Source organism: Trichosurus vulpecula, chromosome 6 (genome assembly GCF_011100635.1).
Source record: "Trichosurus vulpecula isolate mTriVul1 chromosome 6, mTriVul1.pri, whole genome shotgun sequence".
NCBI classification, from domain to species: Eukaryota; Metazoa; Chordata; class Mammalia; order Diprotodontia; family Phalangeridae; genus Trichosurus; species Trichosurus vulpecula.
The window spans coordinates 284,732,285-284,744,275 of record NC_050578.1 but is presented as its reverse complement, the minus strand read 5'-3'; the positions used below and the strand labels follow the sequence as shown (position 1 = coordinate 284,744,275).

General features: G+C 45.2%; 1 pseudogene; it reads left to right on the top strand.

The window, feature by feature from the left end:
* The first annotated feature begins 6,205 nt into the window (after window positions 1–6,205).
* On the top strand, window positions 6,206–7,361 carry LOC118855255 (annotated as a pseudogene).
* The last annotated feature ends 4,630 nt before the right edge of the window (window positions 7,362–11,991 follow it).

Sequence of the window (11,991 nt, the reverse complement as noted above, 5' to 3'; positions counted from 1 at the left end):
ACTCATCTACTTAGTTGTTTAGGATAAGGACAGGACTGTCATGTCGGGTCACACACCTGTATCTTATACTAGTAACTTAGATTGCGTCAGCCTCAGTTTATCAGGTAATAGAGTGAGTATTGTGTTTATCTCTTCTATTGACCACCTGCCATGATGATACAATTTGCCATACAAGGAAAAGAGGGACATGGCTGTAGTAAGGGGGAAATGCTCCTCTAGCTTGGTGTCAATGCCAGGCAAAACTCATTTAGGCAGCCAGTTGTACTGACAGAATGTCACAGGCAGGCTCAGAATTTTAGCAGGTGGGAAATTTTCTGTTCAAGAGGAAATGTCTCTTGGGGGAAATTGAGTCAGGAGGGTCCTACCTCAGCTCTCATGCCAAAAGCATTTCTCCAGCTTTTCCTGGGACAGAACTCTGCCTGTTGGCTGCTGGCATCACTGATCACTGGCTCAATCGCGTTCCCCCTCACTTCATGCCCAGAATCAGACTCAGAAGACTATAAATTACAGAACCATGAGGTTTAACCTTAAACAGAACGCTCCACTGACTGTAGCTGAGGACTGGATTCAGTTACTAATGCTCTCATATTGTTGAGAGTAAACATTGTAGATTGGCTTCTTAATTAAGTCCCTAATATTGGAGTCTGTCAGGATGTAACTTCCATATACAGCATTCCAGTATGCCTGTGAAACCTGGACAGTCTACCAGCGTCATGCCAGGAAACCAAATCTCTTCCATTTGAATTGTCTTAGGAAGATTCTGAAGATCACCCGGCAGGGCAAGGTACCAGACACTGAGGTCCTTTCTCCAACTAAACTGCCGAACATTCAATCTCTGCTTCAGAGAGTGCAACTCCAATGGGCTGGCTATGTTGTTTGAATGCAAAACACTTGCTTGCCAAAAAGACTCACACAGGGCAAGCCTTCACATGGTGGTCAGAAGAAGCAATACAAAGACACTCTCAAGGTCTCTCTGAAGAGCATTGGAATTGATTGGGTGACATGGGAGGCACTGCCGCAGGACTGCTCAGCACGCCATGACCATATCAGAGAAGGTGCTGTGCTCTACGAGCAAAGCAGAATTGAAGTAGCTCAAAGGAAACACAGGATGAGAAAATTTAGAGAATGGACCCCAAATGTTCACATGGACTATTTGCACCCAAGCTGTGGTACAGTATTCTGAGTTTGTATTGGTCTGATCAGCCACAGTTGGACACAATGAAACTTGACTCTAGCATAGCGATGTCATTTTGGTCCTCTTTGAGAAAGAAGGACAAAAACCATATACTGCTACTACAATAAAAACTTAGGAGAAGAGTGTTGGTAATACAAGAGGTGATCCCATTTGCTCCAAAATCGTATTCTGGAGTTACAGAAGATTTGGAGAAATCCCTGAAGCCTCGGAGCAGTAAGTCACAGGATGTGCCTGAAGTCACCGTGCTCCTCAGTTGTTCGAATGAAAGGCTGGCTAAAACCAGTGTGGCTGAGCACTGGTGCCACAGGGCCCTTTTTAAATTTATATGGTGGTTATGGTCCAAACCTCCAGAAGATGAAAGATTTTGCTGGCAAGTTTAGATGTGGCTTTGATACAGTTAAAGAAATTTAGGTGGAATTTACTTTCTAAAAAGAAGCTGATTCGTAAACTTTCCCATCCTAGTGCTGGCAGAACTGAAACGGTGTCCAAACGGCAAGTCTCAAACATCTTAGCAGAAGAAAATTTTTGAAACCATCAATATAGTCCTAATGAAATAAAGTACACTCAAGAAAATAGCAGCTTTTAGACAACTCATTAACAGTTGAGTTTATAACAGTATCCAGATTACAAGTCATTTTTTCTAAGAGCATTGGTATTACCAAGTTTCACAGTATAAGCACTTAACTTTACATTCACAGTAAGGCTGTATGGGGTGCTCAAAGTGACTAGCACCTCTGGTGAGAGGGCTTGCCAATTCTTTTCAGGGCTGCTTCTCCAGCTTTGCTGTCTGTCTGCCACCCAACTCTCACTGGTGGTTTCAAGAAGCTGCAGTGTGTGAAGACAGGCTAGCCCAGGGTAAGGATAACCAAAGAGCCTCAAGCCTGTCGGTGAGTTAGGCGGCTGAAGCAGGCACTTAGATCCTGGTTGGACATGAAGTTCCCATGGTCACCTACTGCATCCCACCCATTGCCCATCATCTGGAATCTGATGACTCAGGAAATGAGAGTGAGGCTGATAACTTTGTGCAGCCCTGCCTCACTTAAATCCAATTCATCCCCAAGTCGAGACATCACCCCAGAATGGGGTCCTCTTCAAAATCGAAAGACAAACAACATTAACAGTACTAAGAAATACACATGAGGCTTTACCAGTTTAGATCACAACTGTTATCATTAGGAGAGCTCAAAGTACACTGGGCTAAGTATCAGAAACCATTGCTGAGTTTTCTTTGTTTTTGGCAAGGCAGTGGGGTTAAGTGACTTGCCCAGGGTCATACAGCTAGTAAGTGTCAAGTGTCTGAGGCCAGATTTGAATTCAGGTCCTCCTCCTGACTCCAGGGCCGGCCTCTGAGCATGAGCTAAATCTTGGAGTCTTAAGATATTTGCTCATTTGTCTGTCTGTTACAAGAGTCCAGCACCAGGCACTACTTCTGAAAGTTAATTAATTACTCTACACTGTTAGCAGGGTGGTAAGATCTTACATTCTGATTTTCGCAGGTGACATTTTAAAAGATCCTTACTGCACGGAAAAGGTCTTCTTTGTTTCTAAATAGTTTTCAAATAGATTTACATGTCTTTTAAAAATGGTATCTGTGACAACTTAACCTATAACCCCAAAGAATCCAGATTAAAAGGGAAGTTACTTTTGCTAACAATATTTCTGATTGAATTATGTTAGGCATTGTCTCTCTACATGTTACAGACCCACAAACTGAGGTAACTTGTTTTAAGATCACCTGGCTAACATATTTTCTGTTGCAGGCCGTCTCTTCGGCCACCCAGCCTAGGACACACCTGGGTCTCCTGCGGGATTCTTGGCTTCTTTCAGGAGCCCTCCCAGAGGTAATTTCTCCTGATTAGCCCTCGATCCCTTGGCGCCCCCTGGTGGCCATTATGGAAAGTGGCTAGAGAGTCCCTGCCATGGCAGGTGACCCATAATAATGTCACACTGCCCAGGAACAGCTTGAGCTCAGCCCTAGACCACTCAGAGAGGAGAACCATGATGCTCCTGTCATGGACAGGCCCCAAACACCGGCCTACCTGGGGCATACAAGGAGATGTTCTGTCTAACCATGAGTGATAGATTGTGCAATATACAGTCAATAGGTCAGTCAACAAGCATTTATTCAGTGCCTACTGTGGGCCAGGAACTCTGTTAAGTGTTGGGGCTCTAGAAGAGCTCACTTTCTAATGCGAGGGAGGGGAACAAATTCAAATAACTGTGTAAATAAGCTCTGGGCAGGATAAATAGGGAACAATTAACAGGGGACCAGAATTAGAATGGAGAGGGGATGGGAGAGGCTTCCTGTAGAAAAATGAGGTTTTAGTTGGGACCTGGAACTAAGGAAGTCAGTGGTCCAAGAGGAGCATCCTAGGCATAAGGGATGGCTGGAGAGAATACCGAGCCAAGAGATGGAGGGCCTTGTTTGTGGAACAACTAGGGGGACAGTGTCACTGGATTGAGAGGATATGGGAGAGAGGAAGATGTGAGGGGGAAGATTATGAAGGTCTTTCAGTGCCAAATGGAGCATCTTGTGTTTCATCCAGGACCTCAAGTCATGGTGAACTTGGATCCAGAACTGCAGCTGGGATGGTCTAGCCAGCCAGGGCCTAGAACTCAAGTCCCAGGGCAACTTTGGACTTAGAACTGGACTGTGCTCCATGGGAACCCAGCTAAGCTAGGATCCTAATCCCCCTCCCCTCCCAGGACAGTGAATTGGAGCAAAGTGGAGGTGGGAGCGTGGTAGAAATCATGCTTCACATGTGTAGGAGGAGTAAGTTTTTATATTTGTGATTATGCCTTCTGAAGTAAATATTTCCTCATAAAAAGCTAACTGTTAATGGCTAATCTGCTGGTGGCTTAGGTGCAGGGGACCACCCCCCACAATCATTGGGGGCTGGAGCCATTTGCAGAGGGCCTAGAGATTCCCAACACCCTTAAGGAGACTGGAGAGCCCTGGGGAAGGGATGCCATGTAATGTGCCTGGCCTCTGGGCAGCAGGTGGCAAAGGTGGCTAGTTTTAATGTCACAACAGGGAAAATCCAGGCCTGGCAAAAGATTGGATCCAAGGAGGGAGGGTGAATGATGCCCTCCACAGTCATGGGGAAATTGGGAAGAGGGGAATGTCGAGGTGAATTAAGACTCCTCTTTGTGGTTGACATGGATATCACAAGGGTCTGAAGTATGTGCAGAGCACACCAACTCACTCTGCTTTTTGTAAAATGTCTTCATCATCTACTCAGGGAAACCTGAATGCCCTCAGGGAGACATGATGCTCCAGGCTTCCTTCCCAGCACCAAGCACATCATCCCATTCAGTGGACACCCAGGCCAAGAGGAGGCACTGGTACCACTCCCTGGTTCATCAAGGACTGTGCTTTTCCAAACCCCAACCCTGGATCCTGCCCCTCCAGCTGCTTTCCACTCAGCTGTCAAAGTGATCTTCCTAAAGCCCAGGGCCCATAGTGTCACCCCCTGCTCAGTAAACTCCAGGGGCTCCCTATCACCTCCAGAAGCAAACACAAAACCTTCAAAGCCCTTGTCACTTGCCTCCCCTTCCCAGGCTTCTCCCACCTTTCTCCCCACCAGGTCCTCTAGTGTCCCTAGCCTCCTAGCTGTTCCTCCAACAAGACCCTCTGTCTGGCTGTCCATCAAGCTTGGAACACTTTCTCTCCTCACCTCTGCCCAATGGCTTCCTGGCTTAAAGTCCCACCTTGTACAGGAAACCTTTCTTTCCCAAGCCCCTTCCCTGAGTCAATTACTTCCTGTTTGGCCTATCTAGATCTTTTTTGCACAGAGTGTTTGCATGGAGTCACTTGACAGGGGGCTTCTGGGGGCTGAGGCTGCCCTTTGCCTTTCTTCGTGTCCCTGGCATTAGCACAGGGCCTGGTACATAGTATGTGCTTAATGAATTCTAGGTTGCCTAAGTGAGCCCTCCCTGCTCAATATGAGTGACCTTTAAGAGCCAGCTCACACCCAGAAGGAAGTCCTGTGACCTTTCTGAGTGGGCCTCTGAGTATAGTCGCAGGCAGAGCCTCCTGCTACCTGGCAGCCCCCATATTCTTCCTGCCTTGCCTTCCACCACCTGTCACATGGCTGTTGTTCAGCCCTTCTCTTTCTTCCTCAGGTCCTCTCCAGCACACACATACACACACACACACACACACACACACACACACACACACACACACCTTTTCTTCAGATGAGAGCCCCTCACCACCACATCCCTTGTTCTGCTGCCTCCTTCACTCACCCTTCCACCCTTGAGGAGGTGGTCCTACTTCCCTCCACTGTTCACCCCTCCAGCAGCCCCTTATTTTTAGTCTCTTCTCCTCTGCCAGCTCCTTCCTTCCCAACGCACTCCCCACCTCCCTTAAACAAAAGCAGCCCTTTTGTGCAGTAGCAAAGAAATGCAGAGTCGATATCTGCCCATTGATTAGCCCATGGCTAAACTAGCTATGGAGTAGAAATGTCATGCAATATTTTTCCAGGTTCTGAGGGAGCCATGAATATGATGAACTCAGACTGGGGAATGCTAACAAATGCGTAACACCTGGAGGAGGGGAGGGGATTTGCCCACCACATACTTTTAATGCATTATTAACACTTTCTTTCAACACTTTCTTTTAACACTTTCTAGTCAATAAATTAGTCAATAGTTAACAGCACCTCCTAGGGGCCTGGCACAGGGCTGAGCACTGGTAATACAAACAATCCCTGCCCTCAAGGAGGTTACAATCTGATTTGGGGATGGTGGAAATAAGTAGCAAAGTAAATGGACAGAGCACCAAGAAATCTGGACCAGGCTTGGTCTCAAGGAAGAGTCATGAGAGGTAATTAAAGAAATGCAAGTTAGGTTGTGCCAGAATTCACCCTGCCCCCTTCTCATCCTTCCACTGTCTTCCCCACTATCCCAACAGACCCCTTCATCCCTCCCCCAAGATGTGGGGGCCACAGCAGTCCCCACTGGACCCCACCAGCATACCCTGAGCCTCACTCACTGACTATAAAAATGGTGAAAGAAATTACTTGAAATAATGTTTTGGGAGTATAACCCAATGTCTTCCAGGAAGAACTAAAAAAAGCATAGATGAAACTACCTTTGAAATACCATCTAGATAAGTGTCTAAAGGAAGGGGAAAAGTTCAAATAGATTTCTCAATCTTATGGAGTGCTTTCTGATGCAAAGAGATTTAGAGGACAAATGTCGAGAATAAGTCTAGGGGGTGGTTCTGGTGGTGGCTTTGGTTCTCTCATAGGTATCACTGATATGTTTTTTGGAGGAGGCGGAGAAACACAAAGGAAATGTAAAGGTAAAAATGTGATTCATCAGTTGCTGGTGAGCTTAGAAGATTTATATAATAGTGCTGCAACGACAAAACCAGCTTTGCAAAAGAATGTCATTTGTGATGCATTGAAGAATAAGGGGGTGGAATGCTGTCCCAAGTGCTGAGATGCACCTGGAATGGTTCAGCAAATTCAACCAGTTAGCGTGGAATGTCAAAGGCATGGTGAACAAATCCACCTGAAGATGGATGTAAAAGCTGTAACAGAAGGAACATTGTGGGTGAGAAAAAGATTCTGGAGGTTCACATTGACAAGGGCATAAAGGTGATAGGAAGATAACATTCCACAGTGAAGGTGACCAGGAGCCAGGAGACATTATCACTATTTTGTATCAGAAGGACAATTCCCACTTTGCAGAACAGGATAAGGACCTTTTCACGTGTATGGCTACCCAGCTGGCTGAAGCATTGTGTGGCTCTTGACAGTAGAACTACACTCATTACTTCTTATCCTGGTCAGACTGTCAAAGACGGTGATATCAAACATAACTAAATGAATGCATGACAGTTTACCACTAAGCTTAGGAAAAAAGCAATTCTAATCATTGAACTTAAGGTAAACCTCCTTAGGATGTCTTGCTTTCATCAAAGAAGCTATTTTTGCTGGAAAAGTTACTGCCCAAAAGAAAGGAAGTAGAGAAGACTGAAGAAATGGATCAGGTTGACCTGGTGAACTTTGATCCATCTCAAGAAAGAAGCTGCCATTACAGTGGAGAAATTTGGGAAGAGGATGAGCCCCATCCCAGAGCTGAGGTTCCATGTCTGGCCTCTTCATGGGTGCCTGCGAACACTCTTCATTGTAATGCAATCAATGGTGAATGAGTGAAGGACGACAACCATCTTAACACACTCTCTACCAGCTATTGTTTTGTTGTGACAGTCAACTGTAGTTGAGTTTTTAAAGTTAATGAATAAAATCGGCCATACAAAATGCTGACTTTGCAGTTTGTGGTGTTCAGCGTGCAAGATGAGTCAACATTGTTAATTATTTCTTTCTGGTAAAGAAGCTCCCAACTACTGTTTTCGTGATTTGTTCTCTTGTTTCAATGGGTACATACAGTGTTTTAGACTGATGCTTAATTCTTGATTGACTAAATGTACACAAATATTCATAATTGTTAAGCTCTGAAATGGAAGTGTTGTACTGAATTCCTTAAAAAAAAAAAGAAATGCCAGCTAGAGCAACTCTGAGATTCTATGTCATATCCATCAACTTGATAAAGATGATGAAAAAGGAAAATTATCCTTGTTGGAAGAACTGAGGGCACACAAAATCACTACCAGTGGAGCTCTGAATTGGCACAGCCATTCTGGTAAAGCAATTTGAGACTCTTCCCTTCAAAAATCACTAAGTTGTGTATGCCCTGTGACCCACTGTCCCTATCACAAAACAAACTATCTCCCAACTCCGGCATTGCTCTGACTCTGCCCCGTGCTCGGAACTCTGTCGTTGCTCAGCGTCACCATCTGGCTTCCTTCAAGTCCCAGCTACAATCTCACCTTCCACAGGAAGCCATTCCCAATCCCACTTCATTCTAGCCCCTGTGGGTTATTTCCTTTTTATTTTGTGAACAGCTTGTTTGTACATAGCTGTCTCCCCCATTAGATTGTGGGCTCCTTGTAGGCTCTTTTTGTATTCCTAGCACTTAGCACACAGTCTGGCCCCTAGAAAAGGCTTAAAAAATGTTTCTTGACTGACTGACTGACCAAAGCAATGATTAGCCACAATTCTAGAGAGCAGGTGAGGAAGCACCCTACAAAGAGCAATGGTTTCCTGATGCAGAATAAAACCTTTTCCAACACAGTCAAAGCAGAGGTTTGCTGCACTTGAAAGTGCGTGTGAAAAGAAGGTCATGTGAGCATTTTTAAATGCACAGTAGAGAACAGGCAGACATCTGAGAGAATCTCAATCAACCAGGGTGGCTTTGGGAGTTGCATGTGGACTTTATCATATCTCTTAGAAGAAAAGAAAACAGTTTCAGAAGCAATCCTCTTTTTCTGTTCTACTACATAAACAGAAAAGCCCATTTTCTTTGGCGTTTGTTGAATTCAAGTTTTTTTTTAATTAAAAAGTTGTGAAAAGATCTCTTCCTACCTCCCTTGTACAGGTGGGGAAGCCTAGGAGTATAACATTGCTTATGTCAGACTGTGTCAATATGTGGGATAGTTTGGTAGAACTAGGTTTTTTCACTCTTTTTATTCTTATAAGAGATGGTACTTTGGGAAAGAGGGAGAGAGGTTGGAAACTCAGGTGATATACAAAAACAAAAGTCATCAATAAAATTGTTCTAAAACCCATCTTCTTCCCCTCATAGCCTCTCAGGTTTAGAGTCAGATAAACCTAATTCTCAAATGAGTGCTTGATCTCTCCCCCCTTTTAATGCATTTTTGTTGTTCAGTCGTTTCAGTTGTGTCTGACTCTTTGCGACTCCAATTGGGGTTTTCTTCACAGAGATATGGGAGTGATTTGCCATTTCCTTCTCTGATTCAATTTACAGATGAGGAAACTGAGGCAAAGAGGGTTAAGTGACTTGCCCAGGGTCACACAACTTGTAAGTGTCTGAGGCTGGATTTGAACTCAAGTCTTCCTGACTCTAGACCTGGCACTTTGTGCACTGTGGCTGCCCTTTTTGGGCCCTAGCTGCCTCTTTTAACTCATAAACTTATAGGGGAAAATAGCCATCAACACTGCCCTTCCTTATTAGAACACTAATGCATTGTTGGTGGAGTTGTGAACTGATCCAATCATTCCGAAGAGCAATTTGGAACTATGCCCAAAGGGCTATAAAACTGTGCATACCCTTTGATTCAGCAATACCACACCTAGGTCTATATCCCAAAGAGTTCATAAAAAAGGGAAAGGGACCCGAATGTACAAAAATATTTATAGCAGTTCTTTTCAATTGGGGAATGGCTGAACCAGTTGTAGTATATGAATTTAATGGAATACTACTGTGCTGTAAGAATGATGAGCAGGCAGATGACAGAAAAACCTGTAAAGACTTAAGTGAACTGATGTTGAGTGGAGTGAGCAGAACCTGGGGAACACTGTCCACAGGAACAGCCACACTGTGCGATGACTAACTTTGAGAGACTTGGCTCTTCTCAGCAATGCGAGGATCTAAGACAAGTCCAAAAGACTCATGATGGAAAATGCTGTCCACATCCAGAGAAAGAACTCTGGAGTCTGAATGAAGAGCGAAGCAGACTATTTTCACTTTTTGTTTGTTCATTTTCTCTTTCGCAGGGTTTTTCCCTTTGGTTCTGATTCTTCTTTTACAATATGACTAATGTAGAAATACATTTAATATGATTGTACATGTATAGCCAAATCATATTGCATGCCATCTTGGGGATGGGGGAGGGGAAGGAGGGAGAAAACAATGTGGAACTCAAAATCTTGTAAAAGTGAATGTTGAAAACTATCTCTACATGTAATTGGAAAAAAAAATACTATTAAGTGGGGAAAAAACCATGGCCCTTCCTGTCCTCCAATCTGGCATCCAGCCCCAGCACTACTTGGCTGGAAATACTCTTTCCATGATTATAGGTGATGTGTTCGTTGCTAAGTCCAACAGCCTCTTCTCAGTCCCTAGAGGGTCAATAAGCATGGATGAAGCACCTTCTACGTGCATGGCACTGTGCTAAGCACAGTCTGATGGGGGGGAGACAACATGCAAACAACTACACAAACACACCATGACCAGGATAAATTGGAGGTCAGGCTGTTTGCAGAAGGGTGGATTCAAGGAGGGAGAAAGGGAGGGAGGGAGAGCATTCCAGGCATGGGCCACAGGCAGTGATAGTGCCCAGACTCGGGAGATGGAGAGCTCAGTGCTAGGAACAGAGAGGGGGGAGGGGCGATGGGTAAAAGGCGAGAAGGTTAGAAAGGAATGAAGGTCTTTAAAAGTCAGGGGATTTTATATCTGATCCTGAGGGCAGCAGGATTATTGAGATGGGAAGTGACCTGTCCAGATTTGTGCTTTAGGGAGGATGGACTGGAGGCAGGCAGGATATGACAATAGTCTGGGGCTAAGGGGATTCGGCCTGCACACAGTAGGTGCTTCATCAATGCCTGTTTCCTTTTCCTCCCTTCTCCAAGCTTTGGAAAGATCCTTTTGGCAGCTAAGGGAGGACAGACTGGTCCTTCTGGTTCTCCCCCTACCCTATCTGACCACTCTCAGTCTCTTTTGCCAGACCCACTAACTGTGGGTGTCCCACTGGGCTCTGTCCTGGCTCCCTTTTTCACGATCTCTGTGTACACTTGGTGATTTCATCAGCTCCTGTGAGTTCAGGTAAAATAGCTCAGCTAATGACTCTCAGATCTACATAGCCTGCCCTAGTCTCTCTCCTGAATTCTATCTGTCTATTGGACATCTCCAACTAGACATCCCATCTTCTCCGCTGTCCCCAATGCATGCCTGTTCTAAACGTCTGTATTCCTGTGGAGGGGAGGGGTAGGAAGGAAACAAGCAAACAACGTGGCCATCCCATTGGAGCTGCACTCTCTGCAGTAGAGTTTGAATGCTTGGCAGTTTAGCTTGAGAAAGGACCTCAGTGTCTGGTACCTTATCCTGCCAGGTGATGATCAGAATCTTCTTAAAACAATTTAAAGGGAAGCGATTCAGTTTCCTGGCATGGCACTGGTAGACTGACCAGGTTTCACAGGCAGACAGCAATGAGGTCAGCACCACGGCTCTGTAGACCTTCAGTTTGGTAGTCAGTCTAATACCTCTTCTCTCCCACACTTTCTTTCAGAGCCTCCCAAACACTGAGCTAGCTCTGGCAATATGTGTGTCGACTTCATCATCAATGTGGACATATCTGGAAAGTATACTGCCAAAATAAGTGGCCTTATCCATGGCATTCAAAACTTCTCCATTTGCTGTAAAGGTGAAAATGGTATGGGATAAATTGGATTGAAGTGGGACAAGGTTGCACAAAATTATCAGCCTCACTCCAGAGTCATCACAGTCCAGCGGCAGGACAAAAGTCAAGATTGGCAATGCTCTGAGATGCAGGGGATGACCTTGGCAGCTTCCATGTTTGACCAAGCTCTAAGCACCCCATAGCACCTGCTTCAGCTGCCTCCATGGCCACTGGAACAAACTGTTCTCATCCGCCCATTCTGACAAGGGACATCTTTACATACTTGAGGTAGACACCCTTTAACTCACCCATGAGTTTGAGACCCCTCAGTTACCCTCGGCCTGGTTTAGCCCGTCTGCCCAGATGATTTTACTGGATGTGGCCGCTGCACATGCTCCAGCTTCTGGGAGCCACAGGTGAGAGTTGGGTGGCAGGTGGACCAAAGGTGGATGAGGCGCAGCCCTCGCACCAGAGGTGCTGGTCTTTTCTGAACACCCCTATACCCCAAGTCTCCAGTACTAGGGGACTTCAATATGCATATTTTTCATTTATTTGTTTATTTTTTAATTTTTTTTTACATTTT